This window comes from Rhinolophus sinicus, chromosome 1 (assembly GCF_057876585.1).
Source record: "Rhinolophus sinicus isolate RSI-liver-muscle chromosome 1, RSI-T2T, whole genome shotgun sequence".
NCBI lineage: Eukaryota > Metazoa > Chordata > Mammalia > Chiroptera > Rhinolophidae > Rhinolophus > Rhinolophus sinicus.
The window spans coordinates 198,673,288-198,699,135 of record NC_142501.1 but is presented as its reverse complement, the minus strand read 5'-3'; the positions used below and the strand labels follow the sequence as shown (position 1 = coordinate 198,699,135).

Here is a 25,848-nt window from a genome sequence, read left to right as displayed (position 1 = left end):
CACCACAACTGAAATGCTGAGTGGAGGATGTTCCGGCCCAGAGTGTATCAGCTGATGGATTTTCCAGCAACGAGTGGCCAGGCCTGTGAGGTCAGCTAGGCACCTAATCTAAGAGCAGATGTTTTGTGGTCGATGAGAGGTCTCTGTTCTGTGCTCCCAGAGAAGGCGAACAACGCTACTGGTTCGCCCAGCATGCAGGGGTTTCCTGGGACTTGCAGTGCTAACAAGCAGGAGAAGTTGGTCACCTTATTCCCAGGACACTGCTCCTCCCTTGGCCAAATCCCCATTGGGAACGCTCCCCACCTGCCATTGAATCATGAATTTCAAGCCCTTGAGTTTGGATTTCTTGCTTGAAGTGGAGATTCACCATGTTTACAAACCAACTGCAAACACTGTCCATTTGCTGAGTGCTTCACAGTTTGCAATGTGTTATCATGTACTTCAACAGGTTTAGTCTTTAGAGCAATTTCAATGCTAAGGAAATTAAAAGATACCAATATTAGATAGAAATGCTCTAGGCTACAAGGAACAAAAAAACATAACGAGAGTGGCATAAGCAACTAAGTTGTATGTTTTCTTAAAACATGTTCAGAGGTAGCACAAGACTCAGTGGCACAAGGACATCTGCTATGCTCCTGGTCTTCCCTCATGGTTGTAAGACGGCTGCCACAGCTCCAGGCAGCTAGTCGCCTTCTAGGCAGGAAAAAGAAATGTGAGGCAGCAGCATCAGCGGAATTCTGCTTATGTTTCTTTGGCCAGAACAGTGTCTTCCCAACTGCCTGGCCATTAGCGAAATCAAGTGTTTAGATTCCTAACCTCTAGAGTAGAGGAAGGTAAGGGATAAAAGTTTCGGGGATGGTGTTGAATGAATCACCTACAGTATCTGCCACAATAGAATCAGAGGACTATTTATTAGCAACTAGAAGAGGCTAGAATGACTTAGGGACCCAGTGGTTCCCAACACCTGCATATTAGAATCACCTGAAGATCATGTAAAATAATAATGCCAGGTCTTACCCCAGACCACTTAACTCAGAATGTCAGGCATATATCCTGGCATTGTTATCTTCAAAAGCTCCCCACTGGATTAAAATGTGTAGCCAGTCTTCTAGAGCTGTTCTGTCCAGCATGGTAGCCACTGGCCCCATGAGACTATTGACATTGACATTGCAATGAATTAAAATTAAATAGAAAAGTTAGCTTCTCAGTCTCACTGGCCACATTTCAAATAGTCAGTAGCCCCCGGGGGCTAGTGGCTATGGTACCGAACAACACCAATATGGAACATTTCCACCCTTGCTGACAGTGCTGTGATTGGGTGGTGTTGGTCCAGAGGAATCTGAGAGTGAGAGCGCCGGTTCAGAATTCCAAGGCCCCTTAAATCTGGCCCAACTTAAGGGGGCTAAGTCAGATGGGTCTAACCTGAAGGCAGTATAAAACAGTGGTTAAGGGCACGGACGATGGAGCCAGACAGCCCAGGTTTGAATCCCAGATCCCCCATTTACTGGGTGGGTGGGTGGGTGACGTGGATAAAGTAGTTTCCCTCTTTCTCCCGCTGTAAGATGGGAATGATAATAGGATACTATCTCCTGGAGTTGCATTGAGAACTCTGTGCTGATTCCAGTAGTGGGCTCAGAATGACACACATGCTACCTGTTACACACATCGGCTGCCTGTGTCATGCAGGAGGCCTGACTGTGGGCCAAAGCCCCCCGCGGGGCCCTCACTGGACACAACTGCCATATTACCCTTCAATCCCACCCAAGATTGTGCCGAAGGTTTCCAGCTGGGGCCCTGTCACTGGTTTTCTCGTGCCACCCCTTGCTCTGAATCTGATCTCCTGGTGCTCAGCCAACCAGCCCCCATGACCCACAGCTATAGGGCTAGTGAGAGAATGAATGGAAGGACAAACCCTGAACATCTCCCTGTGCTCCTTCACCTACTATAAGCAGACGCTTGACTTGTGACTTGGTCCCAGATGCAGCAGCTGGACAGGGTGTGGGGACAGGAGAAGCAGGCTGTGAAGTCCTGGGCGGGTGGCTGGGCCTCTCTGGGCATGTGGCACCTGATCTATGGACTCAGGGGCTGGAGCCAATACAGACTACAGCTTCTGAAGGGCATGAAGTCTCTGAAACAGGGTTTTCCCTCTTTGGGAAAATTACAGCTTCTAACCGGGATGGCTCTCCACTGGCCTTCTTCCCGGGTTTTCCAAGTCCCCAAGGTGAAATGAGACTCCTGCGTCAGCTCCCAGGCCTGCCACCCCTGCCTTCTCTGCCCCTCCTTCTCTCCAGACGGTGTTAACAGTGTCTAGGAATGGGATTCTGGGTTAGGAAGATGTCACTGACTGCACCAGAAATGAACAAGATGCGCCCTCCCTGACAGAGGAGGGTTCTCAGAAAATGGGGAGCAAGGCCCCTCCCAACAGCCCACCTCTGGGGGAAGGAAAGGAATTTGCAGATGCAACAACCTTGAGCCTCTGCCCATCTGCTCCGGGTGTGCGTGTTCCACAGCGCGGCAGACACGCAGCGATGGGTCCCAGTCATTAACTGGCTGTCAGGTTCTTCAGATGATGGAGCTAAAAATAGCGCGCTATAGATAGAACCTTCTCCCACGCAGGCAGGCACAGGCTGCAAATGGAAGTGTGGAGAAGGGGCTGTGAGGCTCTCTCTCCCCTAAAGGAAGGTTCTTCGGCGTCTCCAGCCACCCCCACCCTTACCCTCGAGGGCAATGTCGTGTGCCTCCAGCAGCAGCCCTCCCTCCTGACCTGTAGATGTGCCCAAATGTTCCAAATCAACGCTGCGTGGCAGGGCGCACAGTGGCGGGACTCATTTGTATGCCGCACCCTGGATAAAAGTGATAAGGCCCCAAACACTCCAAGGAGACGCACAGATGAAACCCGGCGCTACTCGCTCGCTCAAGAGGCGAGCTATTTATAGAATCCAAATATCAGCATTTTCCACCCATTTACACAAAGCAATTTCAGCCTTTTCAGATGAGAAAAGAGCAGCCCGGGCTGTCATTCATTCCGGTGCTGGAATCACATTTGGGCGCAGGAAACCCTGATTTTATAGGAAACCTCGAGGCAGGCTCGGATTAAAGATCAATGGCAACATAAAATGTAGACTGTCATATTTTTGCTGCGAACATGACCTGGTAATAAAAAATAATAAAAAAAAAAAATGTTGTTTTAGTAAATAAACTCGGGGAGATGTATTGCCGGTTGCTGTTTATCCCCAGGCCTCAACTCACCCTGAACACTTGGAGCAAAGGACTCAGGGAAAAGCACCCCACAGGCATATCGTGAGAGCCCACGCTGAGCCCGCCAGCTGCCCGCAAGCCTCTGACACACTCTCACCTTCAGAGCCAACGCTGGTGTGCTGGGTATTTCTCTGCTGAGGTGCTTGCTTAGCTGCTTCTTTAAGAAAAGTGTGAGATGCATTTCTTAATAATAAGTCTGGCAGCTGAACTGGCTGGCCAGCAGTGCAGATCCTGGGGACAGACAGACTTGGGGTCAAGTAGGGGCCCTGCCACACCCTGGCCGTGTGAGTCTGGGAAGTTACCTAATTCCAGATGAGTTCAGTTTCCGCACTGTTAAACAGCGGCATAGTGGTCTCTCTTCTCTCTTTTTTCTTTTCTCTTCTCTCTTCTATCTTCTCTCTCTTCTCGCTTCTCTCTTCTCTCTTCTCGCTTCTCTCTTCTCGCTTCTCTCTTCTCTGTTCTCTCTCCTCTCTTCTCTCTCTCATTGGGCAAAGGTCCTTGTGCATTCATACCACTCCCTACAAACCTATCTGGCATTTCTGGCTCCACCTCCTGAACTGGCCAAAGCAAGCAGAGAAGAGGGCTGGTATAAAGTTGTCTTTTTTCCAGGTCCCATCTCCTCATTTCTTACTTCCTCCCCAACTCACCTTTCTCCTCACTGTTTAGACCAGTGGTTCTCTGAAACTTTAGTGTGTCACTAAAATCACCAGGACAGCTCATTAAATCTCAGAGTGCTGAGTTCTACCTCCAGAGTTGGCAATTCAGGACTGGGGTGGCGCCTGAGAACTGACATTACATTCTTAACAAGGTCCCAGATGATGCTAAATGACATTGATCTCATCAGGGACCACACTGTGAGAACTAGTGGTCTAGACAAACTGATAGGAAAGGTGAGGGACTAGAAGTGCTGGCATTAACTCATCATGTCTTGCAGAGTCTCGGTGCATAAGCTCTTTAGGTCTTGCAGAGCTCGGGCCTTTAAAACACAAAAATAAATATGTAATTACAAACTGAGATGAGCGCTATGTAGGACAACAGCGTGTTTTCAGAGAGCCTACAGGGAATCCTGGTTTAGGATCAAGAGGGACACAATAGTAGCTGAACACACACAGAATTCTCAGTGTATTTTGAGTGAGGATGCTTAGAACTAACTAGGTGAGGAGCCAGCGAAAAGCACTGCAGGAAAGGGACCCAGCTTATGCCTTGGAGACACATTGCCAGGGAGAGAAGTAAGAGAAAGGAGAGAATGTGGTAAGTAAGAGTGACTAACCCAAGGAAACCCACCAACTGTGGTCTCGATGAGACTCACTGATAAGAGGTCAGAACACAGAGGCAGGCCCTTCCTTCTCGCCATCCGTCCCTGCCCCTTGCCCCTCCCCTGGCACCCCTCCCTCCTGCCCCAGCGTCCTGCTTCTAGGTGCCCTGCCATCCTTGACTGGTCTCTTCATTGCACATTGTTTCAGTTGTTGATTTCTGCATAATAAACCCCAACATTTAGTTGTCACAGTTCTGTGGATGGGGCGGTGGGTTCTTCAGCTGGACTCACCTGGGCTCACTCATGTAGCTATACTCAGCGGCAGGTGGGCTGGGGCCACTGGATCATCTGGGCTGGGCATCTCTCTCCGGATCGTGCTTTCCTCACGGGTTCTTTGTCCTATGGAGGTCTCAGGGCAATTCCAGGAGGTGAGTCGGGAGGCACAAGGCCTCCTGAGGACTGGGGTCCAGAATATACCTATTGTCACTTCTGCCACATTCTAGTCGTTGAGGGAAAACCGGAAGGCAGGAAGGGAGGGAGAAGGGGCTTGTTCCTGCCTGTTTTCTTCCTGTCCCCATCTGCGGAGACGTTAGCCTCACAGCCGCAGTTGGTTCCATTCTTTCCCCCTCTTCCAGATCCAGCCTGGATGCCAGTTCTGCAGAGCTCATTCCCCGTGTCTCTAATGCCCAATAACTCCTGACTCTTCCTACTTCCTCTTACTTACACGACCTCTTTGATTTACTTCACTATTTCCTTTTTGGCTTTTCAATACTCTGTTCAGCCAATGCCGTATATTAAATTATCTCTGTTAAAAATAATTGATGTAGTTTTGGTTTTCCTTCAGAAGAGAGTCTCTGGCCTTAAAAAATTCAGAATTCCACCAGGGCCCTGCCTTCCCCTTCTTCTGGTCCCACTTACTTGCTGACCTGCCTGTTATAAACAGGAAAATAAAGGAATTTAGAAAAACGTGTTTCCTCTCAACAATGCCTGGCTTTGTGAAACTACTCTCTTACTAAAGAGGGCAAAAAAGACCCCAGTGCGGGAAGCCAGGGAACCCCACCTCAGGCTTGTCTGGCTGCCGGCTCCCTACCCCTGCCTCTCTAGCATTGCCCTACGGCCATATTATATGGGCACAGATTGAGGGTTGGGGTGTCTCCAGGGGCCTGCAGCTTCCCCTGGGCTATGCCCTGCCTAGTACAAAATGTCCAATCTCTATGTTCCCTGCCTATCTGGATATTTGTAAAGCTGCCCATTCCACCAGTGGCCAGTAGGGAACAGAAAAGCATCACCTTTTCAGTCTCCCTCTGGTGCCATTTTTTCTTCATAATTCCTTGAGTTCAGATGGGTGGGGAAGGGATTTTCACCTCCTCTATGTTACAGCCCATTCTTCCTAACTCTGACTAAGCCTTCGTGATGCATGTTGGTCACTGCTCTATTTGGGGGGCCTCCCTAGCATAGTGCCTGGCACACTGTGGCACTCACTGCGTGCATTCTGGATGGCCCGATGCCATCGTTCCCTTCCCTCACTCTGTGCCTGGGAGGTCTGGCCCATCCCCACCCCCCACCCCCAATCCTACTGACCCTTCAGGGTCCAGAATACACGTGAGTTTCTCCAGGAAGCCCTCCCATTCTCTCCAGCAGTCGGAATGACTTGGGGAGTTTCTTCTTTCTTCTTACCTCTCCCTGAGACTCATCCTCACCTCCTCTGCTTAAAAAGTATTTTGTTCATCTTTACATTAGTTTGAACTAGTGGCATGTGTATCCTGCTCTCATTCCAGGTGCGTTACACACTGATGGGAACGGGAGACATTTTAATGTGTGTTATACATTTATTCTCCCATTTCCAGTAGCCAGCACCATCCTTGGCACATAGTAGGTGCTTACTGAATATTATTTGTTGAACTACTAATAATTATCATATTGTATATATGTATACATCCATTATATGTTGTACATAATGCATATATGTAATATTATATTTTACCTATAATATGTGTTGTACATATTATATATTCTAGTTATAATAAATTAGCCTTCCTCTATTCCTGGCACAGTACTATGTTCTTTGCATATTAACTCATTCCATCCTCCTAGCAGCCCTGAGGCTTGCCCAAGGCCACACAGTTCATACAAAAAAGAAGTGGGAATCTAGCACTAGAGAGTGCCTGGTTTTAAAAGTGCATTCTAATTACTCAGCCATGAGAAAAGATGAAATATGGCCATTTGCGACAACATAGATGGATCTTGAGATTATCATGCTAAGCGAAATAATTCAGACAGAAAATGTTGAGAACCACATGTTTTCACTCATATGTGAATATAAAAGTGAAAGCAACAAATGAACGAGACAAAAACTCATAGACACAGACAACAGTGTAGTGTTTACCAGAGGGAAGGGCGGCGGGTGGGAGAGGTAGAAAAGGATAAAGGGTGTCAAATATGTGGTGATGGAAGGAGAACTGACTCTGGGTGGTGAACACACAATGCAATATACAGATGGTGTATTATAGATGTGTACACTTGAAACCTACAGAATTTTGTTAACCAATGTCACCCCAATAAATTTAGTAAAAATAAAAGAATAGGGTATTGGCCAGGTGAACTCAGTAAATGCAGGAAGGCTTCTTAAGGTGGGGTTGATTCCATGGTATTTATAGGACAGGAAGAATATTTTCTTGAGAGGAGCAGGCAGAGAAAATCAAGGAGGACCAGCAGGTCCAGGGGCAAAGACATTTGCCTTTTTCTATTCCTCACTCCTCTGGCCTTAAGTCAGCGAACTTGAAAGAGCAACTGCTTTATTTGGTTCCAGGGAAAGATGGTTCCAAAGAACATTATCCCGATATGCTGACTGTACCAGCCATCATCGCTGCTGGAAAAGGCGCACCCGTCTCGGCATATCAGACCTTTAGTAAGAGTTCACGGTCACTTATCAAGGTGCATTACTTTCCGTATAGGTAGTCAGTGAATGGCAGAAACACCATCCACTGTAGCTAACCGGCTCCTTCTCCATCTGCATAATTCTCGACGCTGTCAGTCAGCGTGACATGTGTGCACTGGGCCTCTCACCACCATCTGGCAGCCTCTTTGAAATCACAGTTCCCCCTGCACCCCTCACCCCGTCCTCCATCAGAAGTGGGGTCCCGAGCCAAGACTGTCGGTAAAGCAAGATCAGGACGTATGGATGCCCGTGTGATGACAGCCATGATTTAGCTGCGTCAATTGCTTTCTGACATTTTCATAGCTTTTCCTGGCTTTACCTCTGCAGCGGGCCAGTTGAGAGCTGCAGGAGGCAACAAGCAGAAATTGAATTTTCCACAGTATGCTCATTTGAGAGGCTCATTCCTCAGTTCTATAGGCAGCTACCTGGGAAGTTTCCAGCAGCTGTTACTGCCCCCCATGTTCTGGCCAGCTCCCCTGGGGGACCTGCCCCTACCCAGGGAAGGCAACTTGGCTCTGGGGACAGACATGAAGTAAGAGAGTGCACTTCTATGTGGCCACCGAAGAGCTGGACAGAGGTCCTGCCCTGTTTATCCGGAGAAAGCCCAAGCGAATTTCCCATTTTGTTGACAGTTTAGCCACACAAAGACTCTCAAGGGTGTCGTGATGAGTGTGATTGTGGGGAAGACACAGCAGTACCCACATGGCCAGTTCTCTAAATCCCTCAATCACAGACAAAAGAATGTTTGCCCACATAGAGGTTACACAAGAACCAGGAGGGGAGGCAGATTTCCTTTGTCGTCTGCTTGACACCAGAACAATAGGCTAAGTGAGCATGTGCAGGTGAAGTGAGGGTGCCAGACAAACTGGTTATTTGCTTTTGTGTAAACCCTAAATCAACTTTCTCTGACTATTTCACTGTAACACCTATGGAGTGGGTGTTGCCCTGAGTAATGGCTCCTGAGCTTCGGTGCGTAAAGGAATTTCCTGGTGGGGGTGTCAAGACCTGTCCAATCTCCAGAGGTTCTGACTCTGTTGCTTTGAGATGAACTCAGGGAAATACATTATGAATAAGCACTATGCAGGGTTCTCTTGTAGGTGGTTTTCAGCTATAGTTTAAGAAATGTGGTTGCTACACTCAGTCCCTTCATCCCGCATTGAATCTCTCCTTGAAGGCTACAGCAAGGATGCCAACTCTGGCACATTCCGTGCTTCCTTCTTTCCACCCTCTAGACCTCATGTCTGCTCCCAGGACACATCCTCTGCAATCCACCATGTGGCATCCCCCTTACTTTCCTGTTTATCTTCCTCCCACAGTGTCACTTGTTTCTCTCCAAAGGCAGGTGCCGCACACACCAGGTCACATGCTGGGTCTCCCTGTGGGCAGTGGCAGAAATGATGCCATGTCCGAGGGTACCTAGTATAGTGCCCTGCTTTATAAATATTCTTGAGTAACTGCATTACATATACTGGTGGTGCCAAAAAAATGTATACAAGTGGACACTTGGGTCAACGTTGCTCAAGCAGTAGTTCACTGTCTTCAGAAGTGTCTGGATGCTGATGGTAACCACTTTGAATACCTCTTGTAATTGCAGAAGTCAAACGTGACTTGTATTCATCTTTTGTTATCAGTATATATTAAGTATTCCAATGTTAATAGTTTTTTCCTTTCTTAAAATATGTCTACATTTTTTGGTACCCTCTGTATTAAGTCCTAACTTTGCTTCAGGCCGTAGGCTGGCTACTAGTGAGGAGAAGAAAGAAGGTAGACAAATAATTTTAACCCAAATTGAGAAATGGTGCTTAAAGTCAAGTATAAAACATCGAGCCTGTTAGATTGCGAAAGACTGAAAACAGGAAAACACCCAGCTTTGGCAGACGTCTGAAGAAGCTCTGACAACCTGTATAGGACTGTACGTGGTTACAACTGCGCTGGAGGGCAATCTGGCTAGATGTGACTAAAGTCAAAATGTCTCTTCCCTTGGATCCTAAAATTCTGGTTCTTGGATCTTTTCCTAAGGAGATAGTAGAACGAGGACACAAAGCTGTTCACCTGGGTTATTCTGCATAGGGCATGGCGTTAGGTACCTGGCAGAGTGTGACTCAGGGGCAGGAGGATGTCAGAGCATGGATGGGTCCAAAGAGAATCACCTCGCAGGGTGCTGATCTGGCCACGTAACAGAATCCTAAGCAGCCATTTAAAATGTTGCTCTGGGGCAGCCGGTTAGCTCAGTTGGTTAGAGCGCAATGCTCTTAAAAACAAGGTTGCCGGTTCGATCCCCACATGGGCCACTGTGAGCTGCGCCCTCCACAACTAGATTGAGGCAACTACTTGACTTGGAGCTGATGGGCCCTGGAAAAGCACACTTAAATAAATAAAAGTTTAAAATGTTGTTCTGCACCTATAGTCATTGCTGAAGGAAGCTCTCTGTCACACCGTTGAGTAAAAAAAATGCACATTGGGAAACGGAAAAAGTCTCATTATGTTGAGCAACATTCAGATGTCTACATGAGTATATACATAGAGAAAGATGTCAAAAGCTTCACTGTCAAATGCCAGAATGTTCAAAGGATGAAGAGTTTTACATTCTTTCTACCTTTGTGTATGTACATTTTCTACAAGAGCATATACACAGAATGCAAATATTATCTTTGTAAACAGAATGAATGAATGAATGAATGAATGAATGAATGAATGAATGAATGAATGAGAGAAAAAGCGAAATAGCATCAAAGTTCAACCAAGGAACTAACTGCCTGGGAAGGCAAACCAGTTCTCGCAGAAGACCTGGTACTCACTCCCTCACTCTGCCCTGGGAGGACATGAGCTCCTGGAGGGTCAGGACTGGGGCACACATAGCTGGTGTCCTTGTGCATTTGTGTGCTTGCTGCCCTCCTGCTGTGCCCTGAGGTGAGACACTCACCATAGAAAGCCTCATGGGTCTCCTCCGATTTGACAACTGTTGGACTCCAGGACCTTCCCGCGCCTCTTCCCACTCTGGGGCTCTGAGAAGCTGAGGCGGCCATTAAACAGGTGAAATCAATCCAGGCCCCATGCCGGACTGAGAGTTGGCTGGCTGGCCCTGGCCCTGGCTTGTTGTTTCATATCTGCTGAGGCTCGGTTGAACTGGCCGACTGATGAGGCACAGCTGAGGCAGTTAAATCTTCCCCAGCAACGGCATGTGCTGTCAGGATTATTCACAGTAGCTTCGGTCCCCTGCCCAAGACCCTTTTCCCCAAAGATACCCTTCCAAGCCAACTCATGGCTAATAAACTCATACCCAAATTGATCTCACAGCTGTTCTTCAAATGCGGTGCCAGCCCCCTCAGCTGAGCCAAGCTGTTTGGACTTGCAATAAGTCGGGGCGATTTTTCATCTAGAGTTTGTCATTGGTTTCAGAAACTTTTCTCACTCGGCAAAATCTTTTTTAAGACTTTATTTTGTTCATAGCAGTTTTAGGTTTACAATAAAATAGAGAGGGGGGCACAGAGATTTGCCATATACCCTCTGCCCCCACACATGCATAGTTCCCCCATTCTCATCACTCACCAGAGGTACATTTCCACCAAGGATGAACCTACACTGATATCAGAATCACCCCAAGTCCATAATTTACCTTAGGGGTCATTCTTGGTATTGTATATTCAATGGTTTTGACCAAATGTATAATGACATATATCCATCATTATATCATACAGGTATTTTCACTGCCCTAAAAGTCATCTGTGTCCTGTATCCATCTCCCCTACCTCACCTCCCCACCCCTGGCACCCACAGATATTTTTATTGTCTCCACACTTTCAACAAAGGCTTTTCAGTAACACATCGTGGCAACACCATGAGTTTGGAGAACTGGCTTTCTCCCTCTATCTGTTAACATGGTTTGGTTCTTCCATGGCTGCATGGCTTGCTCATGAGAAAAAAAGGGGGGACAGTGAACATACCCCCCACACTACCATGGTTTCTTTCCATCAAATTGAGCCACAACTTCAGACAACATGGCCGGATGTGAGAGGGAGGCTAGAAATTAAATACCCATTGATCCACTCAGTACTAGGCATTTGGGGAAAGAGAAGAAGGATGGTTGTTTGGAACAAGGTACCTGGTTGTCCACGAGGGCAAGGACTGCAGAACTCTTTAAGGCCAGCAGCAGCACAAGTCCTAGAACCAATAACCTCAGTGGTGGTAAAAACAGTGGCGGGAGAAGTAACAATTATAACATGGATTTGTGGAGAGATTGGCCCTTTTCGAAGCGTGTTTCCAAATGTAATCCCATTAGCTGAAGTTGAAAGACAGGTTTTCCCTTAGATGCATAGCACCCAACAGTCATGCAGGATCCATTCATTCGTTCATTCACTTATTCACAAATGTTTACAAGGCTCCTACTTTTTTTCTAGGCACTCTGCTAGGTAATTGTATTAGCCAGGGTTCTCCTGAGAAATAGAACTGATAGGATGTGTAGAAATATATACACGTGTGTGTGTGTATACATATGTGTCATATATACATATATATGTAAAAGGAGAGATTTATTTTTTAAAATTCCCTCATTTTATTATGGAGGCTGGCAAGTCTTCAAAATCTGCAAGGTAGACCAGCAGGCTGGAGACCCTGGGGGAGCAGTTCAAGTCTGAAGGCTGTCTTCTGTCAGGATTCCCTCTTGCTCAGAGGAGGTGAGTCTTTTGTTCCATTCAGGCCTTTGTTTGATTGGATAAGGCCCACCTACACCGTGGAAGGCAATCTGCTTTACTCAATGTCAACAGATTTAAATGTTGATCTCATTCAAGAACACCTCAGAGAAACATCCAGAATAACGTTTGACCAAATATCTGGGCACCAGCCAAATTGACACAGAAAATTACCTATGATGACAATGAAGGCACGGAGCTGAATAAAACCCGCCCTCAAGCAGATCGTAGACTAGTGGCAGAAGCAATAGTATGTATTAGAATCGTAGTACAACATAGGAAGTGACGTATGTTGTAAGAGACACAGATAACACAGCTAGAGGTCTGAATGCATTTCCTTTGAGCATGGGGAGGAGGTAACGGAGTAAGGGGCTCATGGAAGGCTTTTTGGAGGAGGAGAATTTGAAGTGGGATCTCGAAGGATCGGTAGAGTTTGGATGGGTGCACGTAAAAGAAGGAGCATACACCAAGTAGATGGAAGAGCATGAGCATAGAAAGAGATTTAAATCTGTTCAGTCAGCAGCCAGGAACTTATTGTAGTTGTGTAAAGTATTAGTAACAATATGGCAGTCAACAGAGCAAACAAAAGTCACTACACCTGGGTTCTTTCTTGTCCCTTTCCACCTTTGTTTGCTGTAGCCTGACTTATTTCTTTGCACGGTTATAGGTAACTATGAGTAAGGCAAGCTGTGGGAGGCAGCCATCTACTGTATTTGCCCCAGCATCCATCGGCTAAATCCCATCAGTAGTTTCTCTCCTGGGAACCTGTTCCTTCTCCAATCTCCAGCCCATGCTCTTCAGTTTACACTCCACCATGGGGCCCTGCGGTGGACCATGTGGTCCTGTCCTGAGCCAATCAGAGTCTCACAGGCTCACTGCTAGAGTGATTGGTCAAGGATGGACATGTGACACTGGGGACCAATCATACCCTGTGAGCTGGATTTTTTTTTACTCTTTAACTCTCATCATGAATACAGAGGTGATAGAAGTAGGACTAAGGTCCCCATGGAGTTAGAGACTGAAGCCCACACATTGGGGGACAGAGCAGAGAAGGGAAAGAAGATGGGTCAAACACAGCCCACAGAACATGGAGGAAGTCTGGTAATACTATGAACCACAACCACTTACTGAGCACTTACTGTGAGTCAAACACTAAGCTGTTTTGTCTCTTTTAATCCCCTGAAGCTTCAAAGGCAGTTTCTATTATCCTCTATTTTATAGCTTAGAAAACAGCCTCAAAGACGTTAAGAGACTTCTTCAAGGGCCTCCTTACAAGGCAACAATAAAATCAAGGTTCAAACGCAGCTCTGCCTGATGTTGCGCCCCAAGCTCTTGCCACCTCGGTGGTTCAGAAACACCTGGGAAGATGTTAAGAAACTACAGAAATCTCAGAAATCTAGAGCTCCGGGCCAGCTGGTCTGAAGTGGAGGCCGGCATTGGTATTTTCTCAAAGCTTCCGTGGTATTTCTAATGGACAACCAGAATGGAGAGCCGCTGCCTGGGGTCACGTGCGATGCCGTGCTTATTTCTCTCAAGTAGTTTCAGCCAGTTGCATGAAACCATGTGACTCCAAACTCCCAGCCACTCAGGGCCACCCTAAGCTTGACTAAACACCTCCATTTGGATGACACGGGTCCAGGCAGCCCCTGACTGATCTAGAAGGTACAAGTGAGGCCTGGGGGATGGGCTAGGCAAAAAGAGGAGAATGCGCCTTCTCTTTTTTGTTTGTCCTGTCATTTTTAGAAAACACGCTTTATAGTACTACTAGGAAGTAACAAAACGCAGCTGCAGAGGGAAACTCTGGGGGATGACAGCTCCTGGCTTGTCACCACCATAATCCACGTTCCGTTCCACTCCACTTACAAGCACACATTTCCCTGTGATATGCAGGGAACAGTATACGCAGCTGGTCTCACCACACACATACCACAGTGAGGACCAGGAGAGGGACTGGCTATGTATGTACGACAGGGCAGGAGCCAGCACTCTGCGTCTGGGGGCTATTTGGTTTTTAGTTGTAGGAACTACAGGGGCTGGGAGTGGGGGTCGTTTGCTTGTTTTCCGGGGTTGGCCAAATGTAATCATTCAGAAGTTCCTTTCTGAACATTCTTCCGTGCTTTAAAGAAAAATGCCTGGACTGCAATTTTGTTTTTTATGGCCTCTCCCATGAGATCAGCTTTTATTTCAAAAATAAAACCCCAGCACAAAGGGTAAGGAAGTTTGCAAACCTTTTGAGGAGGGCTGCATTATGCGGGCTTTCATTAAAATGCTTCCGCAATTCCCATGCTATCAGGAAAATGCCTTTTGTGTTTGTTCTAAAAAGTCTCCGGTTTCCTTCTGATCCTGTGGCTCTCTCATGTCTAGCACAGTGCCTGGGACATATAGTTGGTATTAAGCAAATATTTTTTTTTGGAAAGAATAACAGCAGAAAAGAATGCCTATTTGCCAACTGCCCTCCTTCATTGGCCAGATTCTGCAAGGAATTCAGCATTAATGAACTGTGCAATGAGTACCAAACTGTTTGAATTTTGATGATGAAACATTTCACCATTGAGAGAAAATTTAAGAAGAAAATGCAAATAAAAAGCTATCCTACACTTGTTATCAGTGTTAAGTTACTTCTACAATCAAACAAAAAACTTGAACACTAAATTCAGAGGGGGAAAGAAAAGACAGAATAATAGGTCCAGTGCTGGGGAAGATGGTATTTATTTGTGAAAGGCAACAGAGAAATGTTTGCTCCTGGGACTCGGCTCTTAAGACCTTTCTTTCAAACAGGCCATTTCATTATTCAATAGTCTTTGGCTACAACCAAACATGAGTCAATTCACCTGTGCTCTATAGCCAGACCACATTTCTCCTTCTAATCCAAAAGGCTATTGCAAGTGTCTTTGATAAATATCTCACCAGATCAAGGTCCACAGGTTTTTAGCATTTTCCACATTCATATTAACCCATCCCCAGAAGAGATAAAGTGGAATTGGCATGATTTGATCGTAGTAAATAAACCCATGATAATACTGGGTGATCACTCCTTTCTTCTACGTGTATACGCACAACTGTCTAATAATTTTATAGGGATTGTTATCACACCAGTCTGGAGTCTCTACAATTGAGTCTTTTGGCCTTAAAAAAGAACTAGAAAAATGCTTTTCATCCCTGGCTCTCTCCTTCCACTCCCCTACCTCTCGATTCCTCATGGGACACTGATAGTTTTGTGGCCGTGTCAGCAAGTTTTTCGATGTCCTTGGGTACAATTTAATAGGTCCAAAGTAAATGTGGTCAGGTCTATTCCAGGCCTCACATTCACCGGCTCATTCCTGTATAATAATAGAGACATTCACTGAAGAATATACAGTGTGTGTGTTGGTCCTTGTTCTGAGGGCTTTACTTACAGGCTCACAGGTGATTCTCGCAACAGCTCAATGAAGTAAGAAGAGCTATTAACCCCTTGTGCAGACGAAGACACTGAAGCACAGAGGGCGTGTGTGGGGGCAGAGCCCCAGAAAGTAGTTTACAGGCTCTCGGCCTCACGTGGAGGGGTGCTGGCTCGGGTAGTAGATGGCCATCAGCTGTAGCTGGTTGGCCGTCAGCTGTAGCCATTGAGCCATTAGCCACTAATATAACTGCTGCGGCTACGAAGGAGAGCCGAGGAGAGTGGAGGAGAGTGAAAGAGAGTCGTCGGTGGGTTGCAGACAAAACGGACAGCAGGTCGCATGTCCAGTGAACCCAGCCTCCAGTGAGACCGTAGTGGTATGACTCCCCTACCTATGGCTCCGTGGGTGTTCCTTTTTGGCCTCACCATATCCTGCGTTCTTGTATGGGGAGCGGGAGCAGAGACCCCGCAGGCCTCCCTGCACGACAGCGTGAATAACGTATCCAAGTTGACACTGCTAAGGAGCAGAGCTGACATTCACACCCATGTCCTGAACTACTATGCTTCACTGATCTGGCCATTCTTTGTCACTTTTTCTGCACTTAGCTTCAAAAGCCCTTTATGATGTGATAAAATTATGGGAGATGATTTTTGGTTTTCTGTTAAAACTTTTTTGCATCAGGGAAGCAGTTGTTTTTAAAAGCCATGTAGGTGGTTCTCGCAGCACTGATTGGGCCACCCTTACGGAAGTCCCGTGTTCCTCCCACCAGCCCGCTGGTTTCCTGTCCCCGAGCTCCTCCTGGCTGAGAACCCCTCCCTTCTCTGCCTAGCTCAGCTCCTCTCACGTGCCTGGCTGCTGCTTTTTCTCCATTCTTCACCAGAAAGCCAGTCAGGCTCCTTTCCTGCCTTCTCACTTGTTCGCCATCAGTCCTTTCAGGAACCACAGCCCCAGACTAAGCCAATGGTAGGGACAACAGCCTCTCCCGTGGAAGCACCATCCACAAGGAAAGACTGGGTGTTATGGCTTGTATTGTGTCCCACCTAAAATTCATATATTGAAGTCCTAACCCTCAGTACCTCAGTGTGGCTTGATTTGGCAACAGGTTCATTGCAGATATATTTGGTTAAGATGAGGTCACAGTGGAGTAGAGTGGGCCCTGATCCAATATGACTGGTGTCCTTATAAAAAGAGGACAGCTGGACACAGACACACACAGGGAGAAGGCCCTGAGGAGGCAAGAAGATGAAGGCAGAGATCAGGGTGAGGCAACAGAAACCACAGAACACACGAGATTGCCAGCAACCACCAGAAGCTGGGGAGAGGCATGGAAGTGTCTCCCTCATGTCCCTCAGACGGAATCAACCCAGCAGACACCTCGCTCTTAGACTTCCAGCCTCCAGAACTGGGAGGTGATACATTTCTGTTGGATAAGCCACCTAGTCTGGGTACTTCGTTACGGCAGCCCTAGCCAACTCATACACTAGACATTAAATAATAGAGGAAAGAAGGAAGTCCCAAATAATGAAATCCTCCCACTCCCCGCTTAGATGGCGCTCCCTGGGGAAGCATTTCCCAAGTCCCTACAGTGGTCTTCAGAGGAGGGGACTGGGGCAGCTCGCTGGCGGAAGAGAAGGCTAGGGGCCAGTGCTGAGCTGGTGTTGCAAGGGTAGCGTGCTACTATGAGGCCTGACAATTAAGTTCGCGAACTTGTTGCAACAATGTTATAAGCTTTTTTGATATCAGAGGGATAATTCATTTCGAATTTGTTCCAACTCGTCAAACAGTTAACCAAGTTTACTATTTGGAAGTGCTGAAAATGCTGTGTGAAAAAGACGAAAACGACCTAAACTTTTTGCCAACAAGTCATGGCTCTTGCATCACGACAACGCACCAGCTCACACAGCACTGTCTGTGAGGGAGTTTTTAGCCAGTAAACAAATAACTGTATTGGAACACCCTCCCTGCTCACCTGATCTGGCCCCCAGTGACTTCTTTCTTTACCTGAAGATAAAGGAAATATTGAAAGGAAGATACTTGGATGACACTCAGGACATCAAGGGTAATACGATGACAGCTCTGATGGCCATTCCAGAAAAGGAGTTCCAAAATTGCTTTGAAGGGTGGACTAGGCGCTGGCGTCAGTGCATAGCTTTCCTAGGAGAGTACTTCGAAGGTGACCATGGTGATATTCAGCAATGCAGTATGGAGCACTTTCTCTAGGATGAGTTCACAAACGTAATTGTCTGACCTCGTATGTTTCCTGTGCTGACTTTACGTGGATGGTCTGTGAAACCGGGAGGAAATAAAGCTGCCTCTGAGGCTCCCACTGGGGCTCCATCCTGTCTGCCCACCAAGTCTGGGAGAAGTACCTTTCCCCGGTGCCCCCATAGCACCTTACACCTCCCTGTCCTCACTTCCGTCACATGACTTGATGATCTCCCCCTGCTAGGCTCAACTTCCAAGACTTAAGTGAGGTCTGGACTACACCCACGCCCCTCGCTGTGTGCCTGGCCCACCGTGCATCTCTGCTGGGTGTGGATGGATGGGTGGATGTGTGCAAAGGGGATGGGGGTGGGGCAAAGAGCCAAAGAACTAAGATAGACACATAGAAAGGGAAGAAAAAAAAGACGTGATATTTTTTAAAACAGGATTTTTTAAAGGGAGGGGGTAAAAAGAGGGGAAAAAAGAGGAAGAAGCCCAAAGAAAGAATGAGAGAAGGGTAAAAAGAATGATGTTCTTTTTCTGATGCAGATTTACATACACTTCCTTATCGGATATCTTAGGACCAGATGTTTTCGGCAGTCAGAATTTTGGGGGTTTTAAGAAAGATACAGTGGGGCATGGTCTATACGATACAGTGTCCTGTACACAAACACGTTGCTATTTCTGCAGCAAAAAGCACAAAGCTGGATCAATGAAGGCTGAAAAGAGCCTTGCATGGTTTTTCAAGTCAGATTTTTTTTTTTTAACTTGAGGTTTTCGGAGGTTTGGGGTTTGGAATGTTAATGGAGTGTAGCTCTGTAACGGCACAAAGCCAAGCTGAGACATGACTCTCTTCTCACACTTCTCATTTCTAAGAAGGAAACAGCTCGGGGCAGAGAGCCTTTCCGCTGTTGTTGTGTTCTAAGGTCGCAGCCAGGGTGAGTTTGGGGCGGGGGGTTCCCAAGAAACTGTTGGGGACAAACCATTTGTTCAACGTATAAAAAGTGCTTTGTTCTCAGTCAACAAAGTTGAAGAATGAGAAGCTGGGAGAAAAGCCTTCTTATTGAAAACCAAATCTGACCTTTCGTTCCAGATTCCTCCCTACCTTTCTCCCTAATAAACCAAATTTTCCATTGTTCTCCTTTGCTGGGAAACAGTTCCACAGTCACCTTCCTAGCTGCCCAGAGCCCAGCTGTTCCCAGCTGCAAAATGGTCTGGGCAGTGTCTGGGGGATACATCCATGGGGCTCCCAGCACATCTCCTGGGACCCGCTAAGCATTGAGAATGCTCTCCTTCTAGAAGGGGAACTTGAACCTGGCTGAGCTTACTCTTGAATAACTCAAGACAGCTGCAGAGTCACTCAAGGATCCCAAAACTGGCGCAAGCCTAACTCCCTCCATTTTCGCAAGGGGTGAGGGTTACAATAGGGCAGAGGATGGAAACTAAGATGCAAAGCCAGAAAGCGCTGGCTCTCAGTCTTATCCTTGACACTTGCCTTGTCACCATAGGCACATGACTTACATCTTTCTGAATTTCAGCATCTCGTCTGTAGAAGGAGAATCATTATTTTTCTTGCAGGATTGTTGTGACAATTAAACAAGATAACCTGTGATAATATATGAAAAAGCCTAGGCCCTTAATAAATAGCAATTATTTCTGTGTTTGCTAATCCATGAACCATCCTACGATACTTCTTGGAGCCAGGGACCCACTGTTTTCCTAGGTGGTAGGCAGGAGGTGGGGGTGATGGGGTAGAGAACTTGCAAGACTTTAGGAAGAAGGTCCCAAGCTTTTCCTGCACTGGTCCATACTCCCCAAACCTCAGACAATTCCACAGCTTTTGGGGACCCTCCAGGGATTCTCTTGGGAAGGTTGTCCTGAATTGGGAGCCAGTTCCTATAAAAGTAAGGTTGATCTCAAAACTGCTCTTGTAAGATGTCAGTACTTGGAAGCAGTCTATTCATTCTCCCACCAGCTCATTTGCCAGTGGTCTTGCCCACCTGGGGGCCAGCAGACCCGCAGGACTGGCCCTGCCTCAGCAGATACCCTCTGGACCTGGACACATCTTACCAAGTCACAGCACACAAAGCCCTCAGTGACAGGGAGGGGATTTGGCCAGAACTCACCTTTGGTACTGATGCCCAGGGCAGTGCCAAGGCCTCCTCCACTTCCCATCCATGTGAGGTTCGGTCTGGAAGGACTGATTATACATGGTCCCTATTATCTGATCTGCTCTTGGCTCCTGCTGTCTCACTGTGGAGTATTCATGGCCCAAGATGGTTACTTGAGCTCCAGCCATTGCACCTGTTTTCTGTGTGTTTCCCAGGAGCCTCCCCAACCAGAGTGACTATCACTGAGACTTACTAATATGTGTGGTGATTTTAAACATGTCCACAAATTCTTTGACATTCTTACATGGAAAAGTGGAGGTCGGTGTCCCCTCTCCCTTAATCTGGACCAGCCTTTGTGACTCACTAGTTACCAATAAAATGCAATGGAAGAGAGGCAGCATGATTCAGATGAGAAAGGTCATGCAGCTTCCAGTAGGTATGTAAGGGGGCAGGCACCACTTCAGAAGTGTCACACCCCAGGACTGCCATGCTGAAAATGTCACACCTGAGGAGGAATAGCATTGGTATAAAGACCACTGGATGGGACTCAGAGGGCCTAGTGCCAGCTAAATGGCAGTCCCTGAGCAGCGCTTCCTCTCTCTAGCCTGTTGAGGGATAGCAGTGACAAACTGCTAGAGTGGGGGCTCTCAAGGCTGAGTGCTGCGATTCACTTGCTGCTTTATCCACTCAGTGGCAGAATGCCTTCACACAAGCAACTTTACTTTTCTGTGCCTCTGTTTTCCCTATCTGTATGATGGGAATAATAACAGCCCCTATTTCACAGAATTTACATGAAAATTATATTGCTTAAAACATGTGACAGCTGAGATTCACATTTCATTCAATATTATCTTGTTTTCTTTACTTCATGGCACCAATTATTTCTTGGAATTATTCTATTTCCTCATTAGAGTTCTCTCTCCATTAGAATGTGAGTGTATAGGGCAGGCACCGTGTGTCCAATCCTCACTGCTCTGTCATCACCACCTCGAAGAATGTGTGGGGACTTGTTTCACTTTAGATTGGGTTTGTATGTAGCAAATAAACTCATGACAATAGTACTTTTAAAAGCAGCCATTTATCTGCCTCTCATGGAAAATGTTTGGAGGTGTGCAGCTCAGGGAAAAGTTTTGTGGAGCCCAAACTCCTTCTATCTAGCTCCTTTACCAGGCTTAGCACGTCTACTTCATGGTCCAAAATGGTTGCTTGAGCTCCAGCCATCACATCTGAATTCTGTGTTAGAAGCAAGGAAGCACGAAGAATGTGTATTGTTTCTCTTTTAAGGAAATTTTCCAACAGTGCCACACAACAACTCAGCTTACATCTCTTTAGCGTAACCTTACTAGGTGGCTACACCTAACTCCAAGAAAGCTGGGAGATTTAATCCTGGGGAAGGGTGCCATTATTCCCAGTTAAAGCTGAGAAGAAACTAGCAGTCTCTGGCCAGTGCTCAGTAAATCTCAGTCAGACAGATAAATCTCAGTCAGACAGCTTCAGTCCTTTCCAACTGAGCCCGGGGGAGTCCCACTGAACTGAAGGCCAGTTGACCTGTCATTTGTGCCAGCCCTGGCTATACCAGGCTGTGACTACTGCCCGAGTGAGTGGGGAGTCAGAAGGTGGGAGGCTGGCTCAGGGGTGAGAGATGGGCGAGGCAGAATCAGCCACTCTTGTCCCTGCTTACCCCATCCTTCCCAAACGTAAGGCTCCAAATCACTGCCAGAACTGTCGCTGGGCACGGAAGGGATGACTGACTGGCAATGAGGCTGTCTGATGAAAGATGGATGGGCAAGGACTGGGCTGACCTTCATTTGCCCTTCACGCCAGGACTTCATCTGCTTGGTCAGTGATGGGGCTCACCATCTACCAGCACAGGATGCAAAATGTCACTTGCAGCCCTGGTCAGCAGTCCTCTGGGCAGGTGTAGAGATTCCAGCTGACGAATGGGGAACTTCAGACCAGAGAGGCAGATGCCCCACTTGGCCTCTTGGATCCCAAGAGGCTTCTCTCACCTCTGGACAGCATCCTCCCTGGCTCAAGGGTGTAGAATCGTCCAAGAAGGTTGGTCTATAGAGGGTTCCAGAAACAGATGCCAAGTCACAAGCTCCTGCTTCTGAAAGGGGAGAGCAGGGAGCCAGATTTGGGCAAATCTAGGCCAGGTTCACACATGCTGAGCGGACAGACTCAGGACTTTTTTCTGGATTCAGCGCCTCAGCAGCTTTCTGTGTTCAGAGGTATCTTCTACCTGCCTCCACCCCAGCCTCCTCTGGTGATGCTGGAGCCCCACAGACAGTGACCCCTCGTGTGGGCCGAATTCCGTGGGTGCCAGGAGTGGAGGATTTCCAAAGTTCACTGTCTCTTAGTCCTAAGGCATAAAAGGTGCGTATTTGGCTAATAGATAATCCCCACCACAACTACCATTAACACCAACACTGAGCCTGGAGGTGGGCACGATGAGGAGTAGGTAGAGAGTTCTTCATATGCTCTGGAATCTTGCTTACAGCATGATCAGCACCGTGCTATGCACTTGACACCCATATCTTGTTCCATCCTCTCCTCAGTTCTACGAGGTACAGACTATTATTATGCCCATTTTACAGATGAGGAAACTAAGGCCAGAAAGCAGAAGTTTCCTATCCTGAGTTTGTGTCAGCAAGACAAACATGGAGACTGTTTTTATTTTGTTTGGGCCTTTCTTGTCCCTGACAAGTTATTATTTTTTAAAGCCTTATCTTTGGTTAAAAAACCAAAGTATTTCTGTCCCGTGGGCATATCTGGATTTCCCTTCAACATACAATTTTTCATTAGCACCAGCTGCGGAAAAGACTGAGATTGTTTTAAAGAGATCAGAATCCCCTATCAGTGTATTTTGGGAGGACAAACCGTCCCATGAACTTAGCGTCATCAAATCATGACCTCTCCCATCTCCTGAGGGCCAAGTGTATAACAGATATTATGCTACATCCTGTACAGTCATTGCATTTTGTCCTCCAGTCCCTGAAGGTAAAAATCACCATTATTTTTCCCATCTTGTAGACACCGAGGCTTATCTAGATAATCTGCCCCAAACTGCAAATGTAATAAAGGCAGCCAGCTCTTAAAGAGGGTCGGCACACAATGGCCCACGAGCAAAAACCAACCAGCTTCCAATTTTTGTATGGCCCACGAGTTAAGAATAGTTTTCACACTTTTAAATGATTGGAGAAAAAAAAAAATCAAAAGAAAATAAATAGTTCACAACTCATGAAAATTATATGAAATTCAAATTTCAGTTTCCACAATAAATAAAGTGTTACTGGACCACAGCCATGCACGTTCATTTACATACTGCCTTGTGGCTGCTTTCGAGTAGTTGCAACAGAGGCCACATGGCCTGCAAAGCCTCAGTCAAGTATTTACGACCTGGCCCTTTACAGGAAAAGCTCACCTATCCCTGCTCCAAAGTGCAGGATCTTAACCCTTGTCCCAAAGTTTCCAAGAAAGCTCCAAGGCTGGCGTCAGAGCCCTGAACACCAGGGTTTCTAGAGTCTTCCCCTGGAATGAAGCCAGATAAGCCATCTCAGTCACCCAACTTTTCTGAGGTCTAACTGCAAAATTATGATCATCGTCACGCCCTGCCCAGCTCCAAAGACTGTGAGGAGATGAAAACGAGCTAATGCATGGGAAAGCACTCTGCAGCAGTGGGCAGGATTATTGCATGATTTGATTCAGAGAAACGAGGCTGGGGTGAGGGAAATAAGCCAACTGGGGGGGTAGAGAAAGGCGAGTTCTGTCTTGCTTTTGTATGATTCATTCATAAAGCAAACCAAGCCTGCTAAACGTGGCCTGTCATACACTGACCACCCCTCCCTCATGTAACAGTTTCTTCGGCCCTGAAGTCTGGAATCATCCTTGAAGCATTCAAATTGGAGGCTACTTCCTCTGGCCCAGAGAAATGACTCGCAGGGCCTTCCCAGGCTTGGCCTGCCCCCCAAGGAGTGGGCTTCCTCCTGGGGAATCTTAAGGTGCTGGGAAGACTGTCCTGCCCCAAACACACCCTATTCTTTCTGCTCACTGATTTGCCAACTTTCACAGAGATTCATTGCTACCTTTATTCCAAACTTGTTACAAGTATTTCTGCAATAGGCGAATGTTAAACCCTATTGGTTATTTCAATAGCGTGAACAGGTTAGTTGAGCATTTGTTCAAGTTATTTACCAAGGTCTTCCAATGTGCTGAGGAAAAGGAGGGAAATGTACTAAGTACATCAGTGACCCCCCCAGAAAGGAGGCAATCTGAAGGACAAGCAGGGGGGGCTACTGAAAGGTGACATCAAATCATGTGCCTTCACCACAGTGCTGAACCCACCCCATTTTTCAAAGTGTCTAAAAAGGGAAAGGTGGAGAGGAAGATACAGGGAGAGTTCCAGGAGGTGTGGTTGGGTTTGGAATAGTGTTATAACAGAGAAGGTCAAGGATGTGAAGCACATCTTGAGTGTAAAGGGATAGTGGGAGCTGTTGCCTGGTAACCCGGGGCGGGGTCCACCTCCGAAATGAACCCCCTCCCACTTACCAGAAACCTGCTGCCCTGGGTACTCTCAACACAACAGCCAATCTGGAGCCTGATGGCAGCCCCGCTCTCTCCTCTGCCCCCGCCCGCGTCCCCCTGCTGGCACCGCGCAGGCCTGACACTCAGCCGATCTTTTACAAGTGAGAGACAAACAAAACTGTGTGCAGAATTGGATGTTTATTTCCACCATCTGCATGGCAATACAAGTTCAAGTTATAATGGCATCCGCTCTCCATCAGTATTAGGGAACCATTTAAACATCCACAGCCATTTACTGATTATAAACACACACTAAAAAAAAAAGGCGGCAAGTGGCATGTGGCCCCGCACCTGCTGCCTTTGTGCGCGTCAGTCAATTTCATGCCGAGGAAGTGCTGGGCTCCATGGGGATGGCGCTATGAGCCGTTTGGTTGGTTGTAGGCTTTTTCCTTTTTTTTTTTTTTTTTTCCCAGGGAAAACAGCATAAACCAAGTTGGCTCAAAAATACACTTATTGCAAATAGATGGGAATAAATGGAAAATAGACAATGATCATAAACGCAAACAAAAAATGCTGAATATCTTAATGTTAAAAGGTCCATTTACTGGTAACTAGTGGATTAAAACTGAAGAGAATTTTTACGGGTCTTCAAGACAAGTTAGCAGGGGTTTTGTGCAAAAGGCTCCTATCTCCTACCCCACCTCATTACCCCACTGGCCCTCCACCCCTCACCCCAGAAGGTTTAAGTACTGGGCAACGGCAAACAGGGCATAAATTGGACATGGTGAGAGCAGGCACAGAAAACTAAGGGAACAAAGAGAAACTGATGCATTTTACATGGAAACAAAAGGTTTACCTAAAAGCCGTGAAAATGACTTCTGGATCAACTTTTCATCTTGCAAAGTGTTTCTGCATGTCCTGTCAGGGGCCCATTGGTGACTCCAGCCTTGGAGCCCTGCCTCAGCCACATGGCTTTGGGTAGTCACCCTTAGACCCATTTCCTTACCCCCGACGACAACGTCAAAGGGGGAGTTTCATTAGACTAATGTATCCCAGGAGCTTGGATGCTACATTTCCCAGGTTCACTTCTCCAAGGAGAGGTTGGGTTTTTGGTTTTGTTTTTCCCTCGCAGCTTTCTAACTAAAAGTACTTTCTGCCTTTATGGCATAAAGGACCTTTTTCTTATCACCTCTGGCCAAATTTTTTGGAGGGGGGACTGTGGAATAACACTCTCAGCTTTTCACCTGGTCAGAAGCCCCAAGTACTTCCTGAAAGTCCCTTTGTCTGTCTAATGTGATTCGCGAGCCACATTAAGCACACTTCCCACTGGAGCATCACACACACTCAGCTCCTCTGATCTATCCTGGGGGCCTGTCTGCCTCCCTTCTTCTCTGAAAATTGGTTTTTGAGAGGGCACTTTGACCTTCCCCTCACTGCTCATTAAGCCTGGCCTGGCTGGAACCCAACATAATGACTTGATTCACCTGCAATACAT

At 46.9% G+C, this 25,848-nt stretch overlaps 1 long non-coding RNA gene across 1 annotated transcript; it reads right to left on the bottom strand.

Annotated features, from left to right (window-relative positions):
* Nucleotides 1-561: 561 nt before the first annotated feature.
* On the bottom strand, nucleotides 562-4,221 carry LOC141569285 (uncharacterized). Its single transcript, XR_012492792.2, has 2 exons — nucleotides 3,356-4,221; nucleotides 562-2,627 (listed from the first exon to the last, which is right to left on the bottom strand). It is a non-coding gene; the product is annotated as an uncharacterized LOC141569285 (long non-coding RNA).
* Nucleotides 4,222-25,848: the final 21,627 nt, after the last annotated feature.